Raw genomic sequence first — 22,147 nt, 5'->3', positions numbered from 1 at the left:
AGCAATAACAAGGCCATAAAATTATAGTCTTGATTACACAACAGTAAATGTACCCGAAAGGCCTAAAATCCAATAACAAAAGTAACCCCATACAGCAGCAGTTTTAATCACCTAATTCGCCAACCCTCCTCTCCCATCTTTCTTGAAGCTGAAAATACACATATAGAGTGTGCATATCTCAAATACACAGCATGAGAAATTAAAAAGGACCTTTCTCGCCCTAATGAGAGCTGTTACCAATTCTACTGAATGGGCGAGAGAAGGGACAACCTTTTTATTTGAAGTCTATTAGTTGTGTAATCGGCTTACATATTTATGCCATAAGGGTAAGGTAAAGTAAATAAATCTAACTTAGAATATGTTGACTAAATCCCCATGTAGAAAAGACAAAGCACAAGAAATCCCATGAGCCTCTAATATTTACAGAAGAAACATACAAATAATTTCATGTAAGTACGCCAAGCAAGTTAAATTAATTACCCAAAGAACATTACCACTGGATTGATGTTTAGGTGTAAAGCCTGCCTGATCTTAAAAAGTGTTCAACTTGGTAGCTAAGATTATAGCAAGGATCTTTATGTCTGTGTTAAAGAAGCACTCGCGTTAACTTTTGTCACGCCTGCGGGTATGGACCCACTACGCCAAGGAACCGGGCTCACCCTGGAGGGGTGTAGCTAACTGACTACCTGGTTATTGACTAGAGCCTCTGATGGTGAGGATAGGCTTGCTGCGACAAGTAGCCGCCAACTACCACTCCAGGGGAACTCTCGGTACTGTAGCAGCTAGCCCCAGGGGTCAGGAATACAAGAACGGAATGCAGGTGCAGCAGGATGGCTGGAACAGGCAGGCTGGTACAGGCAGGCAGGCTGGCACTAGCAGGACAGCAGGTACTGGCACAATAGCAGGTACAGGTACATTCCACGGCTACTGAAACACAGGTACAGATTAGCAGACACAGGATGTAGCCACAGGATACGGGACCTGACAACTAGCAAACATCCAACAGAATAAATACGTTGCTCTGGCACCTCCCAAAGGAGAAAAGTGCCCAAAGTACCTAGTGTCATTGGCTGGGAACAAAGCATACTCCCAGGAGACCTGTGCTGCATGCACAGGTACAAGGAATAGAGCAGGAGCAAGAGCTGGAGACACTGCAGAGCGGCCAGAAGGGCGAGTGTGCTGGCGTCCACGCAACAGGGGCACCGGCGCTGGTGTTACAAATGTTTTTTCCCTAAACCTGTTTAAGTTTTAGTGTAGTGTCAGTGTTTAAACATACTCACTGACGGCCGTCTTGTCCGGTATCCAACGCAAAACCGCTCCTCTTCTCTGTCACGTGGCCACAATTCAGATACTCCAGGTCCTACTGCACTCTATATGACAAGAAAGTGGTTTTTACAGTGTAAGTACTGTATCTAGAACATTAGAACGAGGCTCTATAGACTTACACTCCCAGCTCACGCATAGAGCGAAGTGTGATCCGGAGAGTAGGAATTGCTATGATTTGTCTCAGAAGAGGAGCTGAGTAGCGCTCGATACTGGAGAAGATGATCAGTAAGTAGTATATTAACCCACTGACACTAGACTGTTTACACAGGTTTAAGAAGCAAAAAACAAAACAGAATTGATTCTTTAAAGGGGTGGTTCAAAACTAAAGTTGACTTTAATCCTAAGTGTATATCTATTTAATGTAATAATGTACGGTAATTGCTTTTCTAATATACTTGTGATATCTGTTTCGCAGGCTGGGTTGGTCTCCTCTCTCCCGCTCGCTGCATTCTCACCCTTTTAATCCTTCTTGCACTTCTCAATAGAGCTGATGAAGGAGCGCACTATCACTACGTATTGATAAAATAATATTGCAAAAGTACCTCATGTTGAGCAGATGCTAGAATTGACAATTGACACATGCCCAGACCCTGAAAATGACATCACTGATTTTTTTAATTCTGTTCCCTATTTGTGAGACCCATAACATTTTTATTTTTCAGTCGATGGAGCTGTATGAGGGCTTATTTTTTGTTTTTTACAGTATTGCAGAGACCAAAAAACCCACAATTGTTTTTAAATTTTTTTTAATTTATGCTTACAGTGTTACCGATCAGATTAATTATTTTTATATTTTGATAGTTGGAACTTTTGGTAATGTGGCAATCCCTTATATGTGTATTTTTTAAATTTCTTTATTATATTTATTTCTAATGAGGGTTATTTGAATTTTTTTTTCTAGATTTTTTAACTTTTTCACATTTACTGTAATTATTAGTCACCTTAGGGGATTATAACCTGCGATCATCTGTTTGCTCTTGCTTACCAAAGCATTTCTGAATTTATTAAAACTCATGGTCTCCTTTGAAGCCTAGTCACAGGCTGTGTTTCAAGGGAGCTCCATAATGACATATACAAAGGTCTTCAACAGACCCCCTGGCTGTCAGAGTAACCCATTGGCATCACCCACTCAAATCCAGAAAATTACACTGCATGATTTTTAAATAATTAATTTGCCTTTTATTGCTTGAAACATGCATTTGATCATCTACCAATCAGCAAGAATTCTGGCTCTCACAGACCTGTTATTTTTCTTTAAGAAAGCCTCCTATTCTACACTCAACTGTATTAATTGCACCTGTTTAAACTTGTTAAATGTATAAAAGACATCTGTCCCCACACTGAATCAATCACACTCCAACCTTTTCACCATAACCAAAGAGCGGTCTAAGGACACCAGGGACACAATTGTAGACCTGCACAAGGTTGGGATGGGCTACAGGGCAATGGGCAAGCAGTTTGGTTCTTGGTTAAGGAATTCACGAATCTGGGAAATATTTTTGAATTGTAAATGGCATGAGGTGAAGAGGGCTTGGATGTGTGGCTTGAAGGATAGAGCAGAGTCGAGGGTTACACCAAGGCACCGAAAATAGATATATATGTATTTCTGTGAATTTGTCTTCAAACATGTATATGTACATATGCCTGTATGTTTACGTATCTGTGTATGTGCGTGTCTGCGTGTGTATAGGCCCACTGAGACCCTTTCGCCCACGACTCACGAAAACCTGGAGCTAGCACTGTTCTCCATGTACAATAATCCCAGTCTATACTCTCTTGTGATGTGTCGGTCGCGAACGATCCGACACAAAGATCCGGCTCCCTGCAGTGACTGACAGGAGCCGGATCACCGAAGTGAGCCACTAAAATCGCTACACTGCTCTTTTCGCCACTGAAACCCCACCCACCCGTGTCTAAACCCCGCCCACTCCACGATCTAATTGGTCCATTGTAAGTGGGTGGGGTTTAGCCGCGGGTGGGCGTGTTTTCAGCAGCGTCACTATAATCTTAAATATGTGTTCACCTGGGGTGAACACATATTTAATAAGGAGCCGACAACGATCCGAATGAGCCGGCTCTTTTTGGTGAGCGGAGCCATGGGAACCGGATCACCAAAAAGAGCCGGACTGCCCATCACTAATACTCTCCTGCAGTGTTTTGCATGAAAGGAAATGACAGTGAAGTGGCTGCTGATTGGCTGCATGGGTCATGTATGTAACAAAATCACAGACAGCAGAGTCCTGCATACACTGAGGAGCTGATCATGTGACCCCTTGACTCCTCCCCTCCATGTGACATCATCACAGGACCTGTAAGCACAGAAGAGCCATATATCTAGTGTGCGCCTCTGCAGGAGGAGGTATGTGGAGATTTCAGATTAGTAGCTGACAGTTTCTGGAAGAACGTCCTCGTTAGCACAGGTGCTAGTTAATGCAAGAGGAGATCATTGCTCTTAAGGCAGACAGTATGTTTCTATTTCAGTCCTCACTTAATATCCTTATTATACCTTATTGTTTCTGTGGCTATGGTGGCTCCTGTGGCTCGATCGCGTATTCTGGTCCTCTAGCGCCATGCTCAAGTCCCCACCCCGCTTGTTTCTCTACTTTTTATCAGCGATTAAAAATGCAGGGATTGCCTGCCAATCACGGTAATGCTGTAGCCATGTTGGCTACTATCATTACTGTTATTGGTCGGCCATATAGCGTGTATATAAGACTCAAAGGCGCCATGTTTACTACACTCTATCTGGATGTAATATAGGGACTAGGAAGAGATACTGCTGGAGTATGGACAGCGTGTCATAGTATGACAGTATCTTTTCGTACAACAGTAAACCAACTGTTCTTTTCTGGGCTAAGTAAAAGCTAATCTATTCTCTAATAATACCGTCCTTATTCTGCATTTACTGTAGGGCAAGCTGCTGGAGTAGGGGTAGTGTATTACAGGCCTGTAGGCAGGGATTCTATCTTTAGAGACCATACTGCTGATGCATAAAAAAAAAATATTCTATTCTCTAATAATCCTGCTCTTAGCTGCATTTAGTGTAGGGTGAGCTTCTGGAGTTGGAGTAGTGTATTAGAAGTTTGTGTGCAGGGCATTCTAGCCTTACAGACTGTGTGACTGATAATTATTCTATTCTCTAATACCGGTCTTAGCTGCATTTAGTGTAGAGTGAGCTTCTGTAGTAGGCGTAGTGTATTAGAAGTGTGAATGTAGGGATTTTAGCCTAACAGACCGTGTTGCTGATACCTAAAAAAAATATTCTATTCTCTAATAATACCGGTCTTAGCTACAATTGGCATATAGCACTCCAAATAACATAATTAAAAACACTTATTGGACATCAGTTGATGACCAAATTAGAGGAGTGACACAACTTGCAATAAAAAACAGTCTTTATTAATGTTCCTAAAACAATTAAAATTTTAGCATAAAGGTACCGAATAGACAGAGAGACACGAGCAGAAAATCAATTGAGTCCCTATAATAATCATAAATCAGTAACTGGGACATATACACCAAAATCCAGATGAATATATACTACAAGTGCAGACTCTGTGGTTCTGGCTGCGCTATTGCAGACAATAAAATTAATTTTCACCACTGAGTACCCCATCCATAATTTGTTCCCATAAGAATAAATAAATAAATAATTTCTGCAGCGATTTGAACAGCACATGTGTGCTTCAAATCGCTGCAGAAAGAGTCCGTAATGAAAAAAAAAAAAGCCGATTAAATGCGCTGAGTGCAGCCCCTCCCATAGACAGAGCGGGGGATGCATGCAGAGCGCACGAAATAAGTGACATGTCACTTCTTAGTTCTAATACGCCACGTGCGCACGTCTCATGCACAATCTTCATAGATTGTGCAGGGGACGCAGGACGTATGCAGTTACGCTGTGGTGCAGATTGCAGCGTAACTGCATGCAAATACGCAACGTGCGCACATAGCCTTAAATTGTCCGCATAGGTTTTGTGAGTTTGACTTCTTCCTTCATAAATTAAATAGGATGTGTCTGACCATGTCAGACACCACATGCCCACATAAGGTAGTAAAATGTTAAAATTACATTTACTTGTGACTACCGGCGGGTGTAGTTTTATTTAACCCTATACTATGTTATCTACTGTTGTCATAGGCAACAGGGAAATACGGTAAGCGTTGGCCTGGCTATTAAGGCTATGTTCACATGTATTTTTCTCAGCATTTTTAATAAGTTGGATGCAAATTAAAAGCTGATTTTACAGTCCCATCAAAAGCTATGAGATTTCATAAAGCTAATGCACACAATTTTATTTTTCCTGATTGAATTGGAAAAATGCTGCATTTTTGAAAGAATGCTAAGTGTTAATATTGTCAAAGAGGTGGTTTTTCTCTCTAGCTAAGTTTGCCTAAAGAGTGCTTTACACGCTGCAACATCGCTAGCGATTGCTAGTGATGTTGCGAGCGATAGCACCCGACCTGTTCGTGCGACATGTGGTGATCGAACAATATCGCTACGGCAGCGTCACACACTCATACCTATTCAGCGACGTTGCTGTGACCGCCGAACAATCCCTCCTTCAAGGGGGAGGTGCGTTCGGCATCACAGCGACGTCACAAAACGGCCGTCCAATAGAAGAGGAGGGGAGGAGATGAGCGGCCGGAACATGCCGCCCACCTCCTTCCTTCCTTCTTTTTCGGTGGACACAGGTAGGATGATGTTCGTTGCTCCTGTGGTGTCACACACAGCGATGTGTGGTGCCGCAGGAATGACGAACAACCAGTGGCATGCACCACCAATGATATTATGTAAAGGAGCGATGTGTCAACGGTCAACGATTTTTGCCGTTTTTGCGATCGTTGATCGTCGCTCCTAGCTGTCACACGCTGCGATGCCGCTAACGATGCTGGATGTGCGTCACAAACACTGTGACCCCGACGATATATCGTTAGCGATATCGCAGCATGTAAATCCCCCTTTAGAAACATGTCATTATACAGGAAAGAATGTTTCCTAAAATTTTGAACTTTAAAATCAATTTCATCGTTAGTTTGCTATGTTTTATTGTCAGACCGTAAAAGTGGCGTAATACTCCGAAAACATTTTTTTTCAGCAGCAACCTGGGATACAGAGATGCGTCCAGGCATCTTCCCCATGCTATTCCCATTCCATTTCAGAGGTGTTTCCATACATTTTAGTGATTTTCAGGCCCCCCCAGATATCCTGGGAGTTCTTCCAGAAAATATGCTTACGTTTCCTATTGACTTCCACAATGCTTGTTACTCGAGATGAGCAACCTCAGAGAGAATGGATTGAAGAATGGACTGTGGCGGAGTCATTCTTTAAGTGTAGCGGCAATGGGGAGGTAAGGCGTTATCAAGCAGCTGCACTGCGGCCTGGGAACTACTGTTTACATGACTACCACTGCTTACCCTGTCCCCCCGAAATGAGTATAAGTGGAAGTCAATAAGGGACTCAAGCATTTTCCCGGCAATTCTTCCAGAAAATTGTTCGGGCTCTCCATTGACTTCCATTATACTTGGGTACTCAGGCTGCGCCCATTAGAGCATCGAACTGTTCATTATGAGTATTGAGCACCCGAGTTTGGTAACCTTTTGTAAACACATCATCCTATTTTTCATAGATTAAACCTTTCACGACCCTGGATGTACTGGTGCATACTGCTTGTTGGGGACTTCCCAATATTGGATGTACCGGTATGTCCTGACGATCATACGGAGCACAGGAGTTGTGTCCACCAGTGACCGTTCCCGTGCTGTTTCTGGCTTTTTACCCCTATGAATGCAGCAATCAATATCGATCGCAGCATTTAGGGGATTGGGACAGATATTGCGTTCCCTCTCCCTTCCAATCAGTGCCCCCGCAATGTGATCACAAGGACCCAATTGCTGCCATGGTGACACGACGTCATCATGACAACCTCTTGATCACCAAGCTACGGATATCATATGAGATCATGCCAGGTGCTTTTGTCAGTGTAAAACTGAAAGTATTATGTATTGCCATGCTAGTGTTGCGGACGGGGGCCAGACCACTGCAAGGGGGTGCTCGAATCCGGGTTTGTTACTGTGGCTCGAGTGGCAGTCGGACCCGGGCTTGTGCAGCCATCCGTCCTCACAACCGTAGAAAGGGTGTATTTACAGGGGAAAAGTTTGTCAGTGACGCCACCTGTGGGTTGCGGTGAGAGTTGGTAGCACCGCCGCTGCCTGGATATGGGACGCCCGGGGATGATAGAGTGGGGCAGCAAGATGGTATCCCCTCCACGGGTAGAGGAGGTGTTGTCCCCGGGGTCCAGGTTTACGGGGAAATATGTTGCAGAGAGTGTCATGCAGGGCTGGACCGGGCAAGAATGGTGTACTCACAGTTCCAAGGAAATTCACACAGAGTCCAGTAGTAAACCAAATTGCCAGTGACCGGTAACCTCCGGCGGTTGTATTCGGGTCCCACACCCTGATACAGTAAACAGGGGTCCCTTCCTCCTGCACTCAGTGTTTGTGTCTTCAACAGGACAACTCCGCTTGAAACGGTGGAATTCCACTCCCGGTAACTTTGTATGTTGGGAGCTGTGGCCCGCGAAATCAGACAGGGATCTCTGTGGGTTCTGACAGACACCCTATCCCCCGCGTTGGGCTTCTGTGCCACCCCCGTGCCGGTAGCCTGCCGCTGCTCGAGTCCGGGCCTTCCGGTGGGTGGCTCGAGGGTCTCCGGACCCGGGGGATCCCGCTGACACTCGGAATGAAAAGGGTCGGGGGGGATGGTGGATGTAGGATGTATATGAATGGGCTGGGCCGCACTAGGTTCGTGACGCCACCCACGGTATGAGGTTGGACACCACTGCTGCAGTTACGGGGCACCCAGGGGAGATGTTGTGCAGTCAGTTGTTAACCCCTCCGGGGGGCGGGGATGGTGGCCCCGGGACACGTTGGGGTTTGTTAGTGCAGGGAGATAGGCGATCGCAGGGTGCTGGTGAACTCACTATTGAAGGAAACACACGAGTCTCTGGTAAACCAAGGTGATGGTGGTTGGTGCCCGCAGCCGGCTGCGTTCTGGTTCCCCCACCCGGCTGGTGGTCTCTGTCTTTCTCCTGCACCTTTGTATAATGGTGGACTGCCTGTGCTTGCAACTTCAGGAGACCGCTCCCGGCTGCATGTGGCCTAAGGAGCCCTTGCCCGCAGACGCTGGCCCGTGGGATCTCTGAGCTCTCGTGGTGGCCCTCTATCCCCCTCGGTGGGCTGTTGTCTTCTAATAGGGACTTTGGGTGGGACAGGACCTCTAGTCCTGGCCTCAATTGGTTAATTTGCTGGTTCCAGTCACTTCTGGTCCCGCCTTCAGGGTCCGAGTACCCCCTGTGTGCTCTGGTTTCTGAGTCGGTTCCCCGGGTCGATACCGGCGGGCCACTACCCTGTCCTGGTCCACCTCGGTTCCACCGAGCCGTCTTCCCAGCTCCCGCAGACTGAGACCGCCGTCTGCCTCCTAGCCAAAGGCACCAGGGCTCCTACCCTGTTACCTGTCAGTTTACTTCAGGCCTGACACACAGGCCTGACTTCCACTACTGAACTCTGAAACTGATCTGACTGTTTTCCCCGCCCTGGGCTGTCTAGACTCCTCGGTGGGCGTCTTCCAACCGCCTGGTTCCACCCTCTGGTGTGTCCATCTAGCCCTGAGGGGGGTGACTAGGGTTTTGAAGGTTGGCTGATGTCACTTGTGAGGGAAAGGTGTTGTGCAGGGGCCTATCTTTGACTACCTGGCCTGGCCAGGGCGTCACACTCCCCCTTGGTAAACACAGACCGTCCGCGGGCTGTCCGACCACCACTGGTTTATTTTGTTTAACTGAAAAAGATAAGAGGTTTTGAAAGACATGTACAAGTATAATAACATATTTACATTCATGGACATTTTGGTTTCTTCCCTTAACGGGAGGCATTTTACTTTAACGTTGCATAACATTTTTATTAACCGGGACGGGACGGGACCGGGCCCCTTTTTCACCTTAGCCCACCCAAACAAACCTAGCCCTGGTGCCACCGCTAAGCACTGGTGTGCACCCCTTTTTCCCAGTCCAGGAAACGGGTTCGGGTCCGGGTGGTGCCCACACGGGCCGGGTAATAAGTTCCTTACCCGGCAGTCTCTCTCAGAGGCCCCACGTCCAGGGGACCCCTGACTCGGAGGGTAGTCACCGGTTGCCATGGTGACGGGACCTTGGCCTACTCTGCCATAGGCCCTTCCTCCAACCAGCCTCTCCGGAGACTGTGGCATGATGAAAAGGGTGGTCTGGGTATAAAACATTTAACTTTACTGCCGGTACAGCTTCCTCTGGCAACTGTCCCTCAGACCACCACAAGGCAGCACGGTCCCCAATGCCACTATCATTCACGAGTGACACTGTCCATAAAGACCCCGTCTTCCACTGCCTGCAGTGCGGGTATGATTGCTCCTCCAAACCGGACTCTGTAAACAGAACTGTCCTCACTCCAACTCAACTTCTTGTCGTCCTCCACCGGGGGCTCCGACCCCTGATGGCGCCCTCTGAGGCTCCGACCGCAGTGGCGTTCAACAAGTTGGACAAGATCCTCCTTTCCTTCCACCCTGTGTGCTGGATGGCATCTCCCAGGGAACTTGGAGACGTTTAACAAAGGTCAGGCAGTCAGTATAACAAGTGTTGTGAATGTTAGTTATGTCTTGGCTGCTGGGAGACTCCCTCTGGTGGCCAGGAAGGGTTTGGATAGAGACCAGGTGTGTTGTGCAGTGGGTGTTTCCTTTCCTAACTCTCTGCCTATTTAAGTCCTGGTCTGATTGCAGGCTGTTGCCGGATGTCAGTTGTTTTTTGTATCTCTAGTCTGCTTATTCCTGCTCTACACCACATCTTCCCCAGATAAGTGCTTGCTCTTTATTTATTGTCTGGTTCTTTGGTTATCTGGGTTTGTCATTTGTTGTGGTTGGTTTCAGTTTATTTCCTTCCAGGGATTTTCCCCCTCAGTGGATTGTTGAGGAACTCCCTGCAGTTCTGTGTGGAGTATAGCTCCTTTTTGGGTCCATGTGTTTGTGGCTTGTTGAATTTGTTATAATTCTTGTTTTCTGTTCATTGGTATGACAAGAGCACCTGGTATAGGACGGAGTTCAGATCGAGCGATCTGAGGGCCTTTTTGTACATCAGGAAGTTGGTATTTTGTAGGGTTTTTCTCTGGCAACCATCAGTCCCTTTCCTGTCCTTTCCTATTTTAGTCAGCGGGGGCCTCACTTTTTGCTAATCCTGTCATCTACCTGTGTATTGTGTTTTTCCTATATCACCGCAGTCTTTGAATGTGGGGGGCTTGCTATTCTTGTCTATTTTCTGAGGCAGAGAGTTATTCATCTTTCCTACCTTTAGGATAGTTAGTTCTCCGGCTGGGTTCGCGGTGCACAGGATGTTAGTTCACCCCTCGGCTACTTCTAGTTGTGTTGGTTAGTAAGGGGATGGCGGCCAGACTAGTTGCCAATGCTCTTGTCACCTTTTTGCCAATGATTTGTGATGGTCTTCCATGGTTCCGGATCATAACAAACAAGAGTGGGTCCTTTGCTTAAAATTTTTCAACTGTAAACTTTTTAAACTTGTGGCGAGCTCCCTCAAAACCAGCCATTCTCAGGGCACGCATCGGCAAAGTGCCCTAGCTGTCTGCAGTATCCACAGATCGGTATTATCATACCCCCAGCGGCAGTCGGGGCTTCGTCCTCCGAGATGGACTCCGTATCACCCTCGGAGCCGCTGTCATCCGTCTCCCAGCTAGGTGCCGTTCCAGTTGCGGCCGGGCGGACTGCCGGAGCCGACATCCTTCCTGTGGTAAGCGGGTCACCGCCAGCTGCTACACAGGGAGTCACCACCGGAGTCTCGGGGTCCACCGCTCCTGCGACCGGAGCGAGAGCCGCCACATTACCATCGTCAGGCGCATCTGCAGGCACCACCGGTGCAGCGGCCGGCGCCACTCTGCCATCGGGGTTAGGCGCGGACATCTTCCAACTTCTCCCCCCTGGTCTTTTCCGGGCACTCCTCTTTTAGGCCGGGAAGTTTCATTTTTCGACTTCCGGCCTTGCTTTCCGGCCGTGTTCCCAGGGGGCGGGGCATCAGCTTTCGCGCCCTTTTCTCGGGGAAAGAGACTCTTGGCGGGAATCTTCGCACCAAAAGATGGCGGCAAGATGGCGGTTTCTGGAAATTTTGCCCCGGATCACCGCTGACTTCAATACAGGCGCACTTCCACACGGTAAGTGGATGGGTAAGTATCCTGTTCGTGACGCCATGTTTCAGGGTGTGCCGCCCCTGAGTCAGCAGCCTGACGCTGCTTGGGTCCGGGCCTTCCGGTGGGTGGCTCGAGGGTCTCCAGATTCGTGGGATCCCGCGGACATTCCGAATGAAAAGGGTCGGGGGGATAGTGGATGTAGGACGTATATGTACGGGCTGGGCCATACTAGGTTCATGATTCCACCCACGGTATGTGGTGAGGTTGGACATCACCGCTGCAGCTACGGGGCACCCGGGGGAGATGTGGTGCAGCAAGTTGTTAACACCTCCGTGGGCAGGGATGGTGGCCCCGGGACACGTTGGGGTTTGTTGGTGCAAAGAGATGGGTGACCGCAGGGTGCTGGTGTACTCACTATTGAAGGAAACACACGAGTCTCTGGTAAACCAAGGTGATGGTGGTCGGTGCCCGCAGCCGGCTGCGTTCTGGTTCCCCCACCTGGCTGGTGGTCTCTGTCTCTCTCCTGCACCTTTGTGTAATGCTGGATTGCCTGTGCTTGCAACTTCAGGAGTCCGCTCCCGACTGGATGTGGCCTAAGGAGCCCTTGCCCGCAGACGCTGGCCCGTGGGATCTCTGAGCCCTGGAGGTAGCCCTCTATCCCCCTCGGTGGGATGTTGTCTTCTAATAGGGACTTTGGGTGGGACAGGACCTCTAGTCCTGGCCTCAATCGGTTAATTAGCTGGTTCCAGTCGCTTCTGGACCCGGCTTCAGGGTCCAAGTACCCCCCTGTGTGCTAGGGTTCCGAGTCGGTTCCCCGGGGCGGTACCGGCGGGCCACTACCCTGTCCCAGTCCACCTCGGGTCCACCGAGCCATCTTCCCGGCTCCTGCAGACGGAGACCGCCGTCTGCGTCCTAGCCAAAGGCACTAGGGCTCCTACCCTGATACCTGTCAGTTTACTTCAGGCCTGACACACAGGCCTGACCTCCACTACTGAACTCTGAAACTGATTTGACTGTTTTCCCCACCCTGGGCTGTCTAGACTCCTCGGTGGGCGTCTTCCAACCGCCTGGTTCTGCCCCCTAGTGTGTCCATCTAGGCCTGAGGGGGGGTGACTAGGGTTTTGAAGATTGGCTGATGACACCTGTGAGAGAAAGGTGTTGTGCAGGGGCCTATCTGTGACTACCGGGCCCGGCCAGGGCGTCACACTTCCGTTTCGCTCTCTGGGCTTGCAAGTGGGACAAGACTTGAAGACTTGCCCCCGGCTGGCTAATTGACAAGGGGCTTGAAACCTTCCTCGCCCTAGGGTCCAGGCACCCCAACTGTGCACAGCCTCAGGACCGGATTCCCGCTGTCAGCACCAGCGAGCTACAACCCTTCCTCGGTCCACTTAAGGTCTCCCGCGATCTCCGTCGCCTCTGGTCCTGTTTGCCGTCTGCCACCTAGTCAGTAGTCCGGTAGTCCAGGGGCCCCAACCCTTGACGCCGCTGTCACTCCACACTCCTCTCTCCTCGACTGTCAGTACTCTCTCTCTTTCTTCTTCTGTTGTGTTCCCTCCCCTGACACCTCAGGACCCCTAGGTGGGCGCTCCCATCTGCCTGGTCCCGCCCACTGGTGTGTCCCTATTGTCATGGGGGGGTGACTAGGCTTTACTGGCTGGTGTTATGGACCTGAGTGTGGGTTTGTGTTGGTATGCTAAGGAGGATGGAGTCCTGCACCTGGAAGATCTGTGCGGTCTCTGTGACAACCTGGTTTTGCCAGGGCGTCACACTAGAACATTGTTAAGCAGAGTCCCCCATTACAGTACACCAAAGGCACAAGCACTATTAACCTCTTCAGTGTTGCGGTCACATTTCAGGACACAAAATGTGTTTTCTATCAGGAGATCTGTCTGTATCGGATTATATTAGGTTAGTTTCCTCCTGATGCCACTTGCTGCTCTGTAAAGGCCCCTTTACACACTGCAACATCGCTAACGACATCGCTGTAACGTCACCGGTTTTGTGACGCAATAGCGACCTCCCCAGCGACATTGCAGTGTGTGAAACGCATCAGCGACCTGGCCCCCACTATAAGGTTGCTGATCGCTACAAATCTTTCAGGACCATTTTTTGGTCCTTTGTTTGCCGCTGAGCAGCATGCATTGGTGTGTTTGACACCATTACAATGACTTCGTTAGCGACTTCCCTTTCAAATAGCTGCTTTAACACGTCCCTAATGACCAGCTAGGTCGTTCTGCAGGTCCGCATCGCTGCTGCGTCGTTGGCCAGGTCTGCCTGTTTGACAGCTCACCAGCGACTCAAAAGAGACTTTGTAGCGATCCCGGCCAGGTTAGGATCGCTGGTGGGATCGCTAGAAAGTCTCAGTGTGTAAAGGGGCCTTTACTGTACAGTCTCCATTACAGTTGTCGCCCACTCTATGTTGTCACTATCAGGAATAGGATATATTGTTATAATCTCATTACAGGTTTCCCTTTTTCACCAGTAATTGTGTTACTACATGAATTCTTTATGATGTTACATTTGTCACATTGTCATCCTCTCCACATTCAGGTCTCTACAATATCGAATCCTCTCAGATCTTCTATATAAGAGAATTCTCCTGATTGACCCATCAAGGATGGATAAGGACAGGGACAAGATGGCGGAGAGGATATTACACCTCACCCTAGAGATCCTCTTCCGGCTTACTGGAGAGGTGAGAGATTCTGATGACGTCACATTACATCATTCTTATCTATGGGAATAACAGATGGACAGAACCGGAGAGGTGAGGACTCTGGAAATGTCTGTAGTGAGATTTATTAATGTGTCTCTCCATAACCAGGATTACACAGTAGTGAAGAAGACCTCTAGTGAGCGCTGTCAGGCCCCTGTGTCTGAGGGATGGGGAAGATCCCTGAGCCCAATCACGGGGCCTCCACCTCACCCTCTGATACATGAGGACATCAATGACCAGAAGATCCTAGAACTCACCTACAAGATGATTGAGCTGCTGACTAGAGAGGTGACACTGCTGGGAATGCTGGGACATTATACAGTAACACTATGAAGGGATCGGGGGATGACGGTATCATTGTGTGTGTCAGGTTCCTATAAGGTGTCAGGATGTCACCGTCTATTTCTCCATGGAGGAGTGGGAGTATTTAGAAGGACACAAAGATCTGTACAAGGATGTCATGATGGAGGTTCCCCAGCCCCTCACATCACCAGGTAATAGACAGGACTAAATACACACGGCCTATAATTATCTGTATGTAAGGAATGAATTCAGTCCCTGTATGTGTTTCCTCCAGTTCTATCCAGTGAGAGGACAACACCAGAGAGATGTCCCCGTTCTCTTCTTCCAGAGGACAGTTCAGAAGATACTCCCGATGTGCCCCAGGATCATCAGGTAGATGGAAAGAAGGTGTTATGATGTGTAGGAGGCTATGATGGTCTTGTGACCAATATTATCCACTGAAATGACAATTTATTATAAACAACGGTCCTGATTTCCTGATTGAATCTTTCCTAAATGGAAATTTGACCAGTGACTGGTCAAAGTGGTAAAGAAAATACAGGAATCAGTTATCTTGGAATCTTTTATACATACAATGATGTTGAGATTATACTGACAATATTGTAATAGAAGAATTTACTGTCCTATGAATATAAGCAACTCATCAGAGAAAGAAGTGAGCGGAGTTCATCAAAAATTATACTACAACTAGAGAGTCTGACCAAACAGCTGTTCAGAGTAAGATCTAACCTTTGGTTTGTGGGTAATCAATTTCATCCCTTTATGGTAGAAAGACACTTACAGCAGGATGGTGATCAATGCCACAAGGGTCACATAGTCATGGATTGCTTCTAGGAACATGACAGTGAGTTTTTCTCACTTTCTTAGTTGCCACAATTTCCGGATCTTAATCCTATAGAGCAGGGGTGGGGAACCATTTTACTGCGGGGGGCCATTTGGAATTTTCTACCAACCATCGGGGGCCGCACCAAATTATCAACTTGAAAATTAACCGGCAATATTTGGTCAAACAATTAATTAACTCACCCCTACTGTGGTGGCTGGAGCTTCTCTTTGGTGCGGCTGTGATGTTCGGTGATATTGATCATCTTGTTTCTCACAACTGCTTTTCCAGGTTTGTCTCGGTCTGGAGATGCTGGGGGCATACACATCACAGGAGACACTGGGGCGCATAAATTACAGGAGACACTGGGAGTACACATCACAGGAGGGGCTTGGGTATATACATCACATGAGGGGCTGGGGCATGTACATCACAGGAGGGGCTGGGGCATGTACATCACAGGAGGGGCTGGGGCATGTACATCACAGGAGGGGCTGGGGCATGTACATCACAGGAGGCGCTGGGGCATGTACATCACAGAAGGGGCTGGGACATACACATCACAGAAGAGGCTGGAGCATGTACCTCACAGGAGGGGCTAGGGCGTAAACATCACAGGAGATGCTGGGGCATATACATCACTAGGAGGGCATGGACTGCACTGGGGGGCATAGACAGCAGTGGGAGGGAACAGACAGCAGTGACGAATACAGAGCACTTTGGAGTACACAGTACTGAGGGGTGGCACACAGCACTGGGGAGCACGGACAGTATAAGGGGGGCACGGATCGCACTGACCATGGCATAGACAACATTAGGTGGTGCGGACAGCACTGGGGGAGCATAGACCTCATCCAGGGGGGTACAGACAGCACTGGGGGCACGGACAGCAGTGGGAGGTTACACAGCACTGGGGGGTACACACAGTACTAGGGGGTACACACTGTACTAGGGGGTACATACAGCACTGGGATGTACACAGTACTAGGAGTACACACAGCATTAGGAGGTGTACACACTGTACAAGGGGGTACACAGCACTGGGGGGTACACAGTACTAGGGGTACACAAAGCTCTGGGGGGTACACAGTACTAGGGGTACACAGCACTGGGGGGTACACACAGTACTAGGGGATACACAGCACTGACCGGGGGGGGGCAGCGATTGGTTGAGTACTCACAGTACTGGGGTGGGGAAGGAGGAGTCACACACACAGCATAGCACAGGTCTGGGAGGCCAGTAAATCTGCTGCAGCTCTTCTGTGACCTTAGCGCAGCATGCTGCTTTCCCCGCCCACCAGAGCACACTAGCATAGGCCGGGGTTAAGCCTAGAATGTATGGGCTGCAGTCAGGTTCTGGAAAGAGCATGTACATTCTAGTGTGCGGCCCCTGCAGCGGTCGAACCGCTCGGATCTGGGGGTGATTACTCGTGGCTCGAGGGTCTCTGGACCCGGGAGCTAGGGACCACTCTCAAATGTGAAAAGGGGAGATTATTTACAGGGGAGATATAGTTCGTGACGCCACCCGTGGTGTACGGTAATTGAGAGTACCGCCGCCACTGTTGGGAGTACCCGGTGTGATGGAGTGGGGCAGCAAGATGACGTTACTCGCCACGTGTAGGGAAAGGCTTCGGGACTCTGGATGTTGATACGGGGTGCAGGGAGAGCACAGGCTCGCTGGTTGTAGGGGTTAATCAGGTACTCACTCAGCAATAAAGCAGACGCTGACAACAGGGTAAACCAAGTCTCTGGGTGCTGCTGCCCTCTTGGGGGAGCTCGTCCGGGTCCCGTCCCCTGCCTGGTGGCCTGTGGCCTGCCTCCTGGCACCGTATTTTAGAGTGTCCTTTGTGGCCCGTTAGCTTGGAGCTTTCCGGGCCCCGCTCCCCACTGTGGCTAAGTAGAAGAGCTTGCTCTCAGGAGCTCACGCTTTGGATTTCAGTGGGCTGCTTGTTTGGAAAGCCCTATCCCCCTTGTTGCTCTAGTGCCCCCGATCTCTGAGCTTCGTGGGAACAGTCCATAAAGGCCCTGTCCGCCACAGGTTAATTGCCGGGTTGCTTGAAGCTTCTCCCCGACCTACGGTCCATGTACCCCGTCATGCCTTAGGTCCCGGACCGGTGATTAGGCCCAGGCTGCTGACCATCCTCTAAGATAGGTCCCAGGCACCTAGCCTCAATCCCTTGCGACCGGGGGTCCGACTACTCTAGGTCCAGACCACCGTCTGCGACCTAGTCTCCTTCTCCCCTGGGAGCTCTAACTCCCAGCTTCCTCAGAGCTCCTCACAGCTCGAGGGCTACCACTGAACTCACTTGACACCTCCCACCTACCTGCTTGACCCCTAGGTGGGCGGCCCTATTCCAGCTTAAGCAGCCCACTGGTGTGCCTGACAGGGTGTGGTGCAAGGTGTATCTAGGATTTGTGAATGCTGGTGGAGGCAGTACTGCAGGTTGGGTTCCCAGTACCATGGGGGTTTGAGCCCTGCACGGGAAGAGAAAGATTGTGCAGAACCCTGTGACGACCTGACTAGTCCAGGGCGTCATACTAGTGTTTAGTAGTGAGTCTGTTTAGAATGTACGGGCTGAAGTCAGGATCTGGATGGAGCCTGTACATTCTAGCATCTACCCACAGGGCATCAGGCAGTGGGAATTAAAGGGCCGGCAGCCGGGAAAAGCGCTGCTGCCGCCAAAGCACTGCGGTCCCCGGGAATGTGCCCAGGGGCCACATAAAAATTCGAGGGCCGTATATGGGCCGCAGGCCGGAGGTTCCCCACCCCTGCTATAGAGCATCTCTGGGACGATTAAGAGAATGTTGCTCAGAACATGTCAGCACATCCATCTAATTTTTGGCAAATATCAAAATCTATCCTGTTATTGAAAGCCAATATTCCAGCAGAACGATCAACACTTATTGAAATTTGATGGCATAATGAATTCTTGAAGTTCTGAAGGACAGAGGAGATCCTAAGTGCTAATAAATGGATCTTTCTAATAAACTGGCAACTCAGTACATATTTTTTACCTGGTGGAGATGACAGGATAAAGCTGATCATAGATATTAGATGTTTTCTGGACCTTCTCACAATTTTCTGGTTATGCTGGTTAGAATTAGGAGCCTACAGGTTGTATTTATACAGGAGATCTGCAGCTCTGTGATAACTGCTGCTGTCATGTCACTTTTCTAAGTCATTTCATGCGACTTCTCCATCTGTCTAAGACTTTTATAATATTTGTTTTAGGTTGAAGATCTGACCCATATTAATACTACAGGGAGATATGGAAGTGATGATGAGTGGATTAAAGTGGAGATATGCACAGACTCCGATTCAGGTGCGTAATAACCATTTAATGCAGAGTACTCACATATTTTGCTCAGTCGCCGGTTGTAGGATTATGTGGTGACTTTTCTTTAGGGTGTGTTCACACATAATTTAGATGTGTGATTGGACTAGAAGAAAAAAGGCAAAATTTCAAATTGACAAAATAAAATGGTGCTTTATTTCCCCCACAAATTACAATTCTTTATAAGAAACCATCATATTCCCTAATACTGTTATATTGCCGTATAGAGAAGAAGCGAACATGTGATCACACATCCCTTAAAGGAAACCTGTCAGGTGCAATATGCACCCAGGGCAGTTCTAGGTGCATATTGCTATCCCTGCCTAACCGTCCCTGTATACACTAGCATAGATAAAGAGATCTATAGAAAAAGTATTTCTAAAGATCTTTTACCGTATGCTAATGAGCGAGGGCACTAGTCCCCTGGTAGTTAGTTCCCCGGCCAGTCGCCCCCATTAGCATGTTAGTACGTCCCTGTGGGCGTGCTAACATGCTAACGAATACGCAGTGTCACAAGATGATGTCACTCACCTCTCCTTCACCATCGCGTCCGACGGTAAACGATCTTTAAAAATACTTCTTCTAAAGATCTATTTATCTATGCTACTGTATACAGGGACGGTTAGGCAGGGATTAGCAATATGCACCCAGAACTGCTCATGATTCTGTGTGGGTATTACACCTGACAGGTTCCCTTTAAGGTGCAAAGAAAAGCACTCCTCAGAGAATGTATAAAACATACGGACCAAACATTATATGTTCTGTACAGTGGTAACAATAAGCATGTCAGGTCTCCATGCAAAAACCTATCCTTCACTGTTACGCTCGCCGGTGTTCAGGCAGCGAGTGGAAGTTGACACACAAGACCACAGGGGGGACCCGGGCTTACCCTGACATGGTATCACCCTACCTAAGAGCCTATCGGGTAGTTGCCAGAGTCTCTGATGGTGAGGATGGGTTTAGCTGCCAGTACACGCCATGTACCACTCTCAGGGTAGTGTCCAGGACTGTGGCAGTTGTCCCCTAAAGCAGGGGCAGGCTCAAGTACGGACAGGTACAGTCTCTGGTGCAGGCAGGTACAGAGGGTATGGCAGATACTGACAGGTATGGGAAAGTGAGCACAGGTACAGATAATGGGAAAAGGATAAAGAGGACCTTACAACTAGCTAGCTAGCGGGTAGCTAACCCACTAAACACATTGCACAGGTACCTCCACTAAGGTGAGGATGCCTTTTTTACCTAGTTCCTGTCAGCCATAGGCTGAGAGGCACTTCTGGGTAATAGTGTGCTGGCCCTTTAAGAGCAGAGAAGGCACGCGTGTACCCTAAGCACACTCCCAGGAGACCTGTGCGTGTACAGGCCCCCCAGGAGCAGTAGGCAGCAGCAGGGAAGCACGTGGACGGCTGTAGAGAGATGAGGGATGGCGCAGGTCAGCCGTGGCAGTGAGTATGTCGGCATCCCTGCAGGGATGCTGACATTACACTGACACTGTTACATCGACAGAAATAGTAATATTAATTTTAATAGTTCTGACCTCAAAAATCATGTTGTTAGGTCCTTCTTACAGCACAATGAACGTGGTAGTAACAAAATCCCAAAATAATGGCAAAACTGCACAATTTTTTTTCACCATTTCAACACAATTTAGTAACACATTACAATTACTGGTGTCAGAACCAAACAATCTGATATTGATTACCTATCCAAATGATAAGGATATCAATATCTAAGTACTGGACAACCCCATTAACTTCTTAACATGTATGACACTCGTCAGGATTGGATGAAGGGAGCGGGCTCAGGAGCTGACACCTACATAAAAATATTTACAGCTGTCAAGCTCGAGTCAGAAGACGCACTGGACACACTGGACGTTGCGTTCCAATCTTGGTCTGATTTATATGGCCATCTGACTGCTCCCTGTTGCACATAGAAATATACACTCATGCACATAGAAAAATACACATAGAGAAATACAAACACACAAATACACATAGAAATGCACACTAGCTCATACTCAGAAAAAAAGCACACATGATTATACACATAAATGTACACACACTCATACAGGCAGAAAAATACACACATACATCTATGCATATACAATAAATACACATATGCACATAAAATATGCACACAAATTTATACACATAGAAATACAGACAGTAAAATACACACACTCAAAACATGCGACATCTGTAAAACTGCACATCTTAGTGTGGCCATTTATTGAGGCCAGCCTAATGCACACTTGTGCAATAATCATGCTGTCTAATCAGGATCTTGATATGCCCCACCTGTGAGGTGGATGGATTATCGTGGCAAAGAAGAAGTGCTCACTAACACAGGTTTACAAATTTATGAACAATATTTGAGAAAAAAAAGAAGTCTTAGGGGTACTTTGCACGTTGCGACATCGCTACTGCGATATCGTCGGGGTCAAATCGAAAGTGACGCACATCTGGCGCCGGTAACGACGTCGCAACGTGTAAAGCCTAGATGCGCCGATAAACGATGGCAAAAGCGTCGTAAATCGGTGATCTGTGTAGCGTCGGTCATTTTCATAATGTCGCACCAATAGGAGATACGATGTTGTTCCTCGTTCCTGCGGCAGCACACATCGCTGTGTGTGAAGCCGCAGGAGCGAGGAACCTCTCCTTACCTGCCTCCACCGGCTATGCGGAAGGAAGGAGGTGAGCGGGATGTTTACGTCCCGCTCATCTCCGTCCCTCCGCTTCTATTGGCCGCCTGCCGTGTGACGTCGCAGTGACGCTGCACAACTCGCCCCCTTAGGAAGAGCGACGTCGCAGGGCAGGTAAGTGCGTGTGAAGCTGCCGTAGCGATAATGTTCGCTACGGCAGCTATCACAAGCTATCGCATGTGCGACGGGGACGGGTACTATCGCGCTCGGCATCGCTAGCATCAGTACTGCAAGTACTGCTTAGACCTTTGAGTTCAGCTCATGAGAAATGGAAGCAAGAACAAAAGCGTTTATATTTTTGTTCATTATATGTAGATTCACCTACTAGATCTCTGATCACTGTGAGATGATTACTAAGGGTCATCAATAATAAAGACTGTTTTTTGTTCGCCTCAGTGTTACAACACATTTGTAAAAAGGAACAACTGTTAACGCTAAACTAACAAAAAAAGAAGAGTTGAAGAAACTCAATTTAAACGCTGAAGCCATCAACTTCAGGGTGAAACTGAAAATGTAACTTTAGCAAGCATAATCAACAATTTAATATAGAATTTTCCGCAAACGAAGCCGTGGGTATTTTGCTAATTTTTATATAAACCCTTTTTCCCAGCAATTGTTGTTCTATATTAGTTATATGGAAAGTGAATGTGATGGATAAGTTTTAGAATTTTTTTTATAAGTTGACCCTATTGAGTCTCTAGTATAAATATTTCACTAAAGTTTGGTGA

The 22,147-nt window shown here is 48.2% G+C and overlaps 1 protein-coding gene across 1 annotated transcript in view; it reads left to right on the top strand.

Moving 5' to 3' along the window:
- The window catches only part of LOC142312844 (uncharacterized), a 320,861-nt gene that overhangs the window by 297,849 nt on the left and 865 nt on the right, over nt 1-22,147 (top strand).

This window comes from Anomaloglossus baeobatrachus, chromosome 5, assembly GCF_048569485.1.
Source record: "Anomaloglossus baeobatrachus isolate aAnoBae1 chromosome 5, aAnoBae1.hap1, whole genome shotgun sequence".
Lineage (NCBI taxonomy): Eukaryota > Metazoa > Chordata > Amphibia > Anura > Aromobatidae > Anomaloglossus > Anomaloglossus baeobatrachus.
Note: the sequence above shows the minus strand (reverse complement) of the source record. Positions and strands in the feature narration are given on the sequence as shown.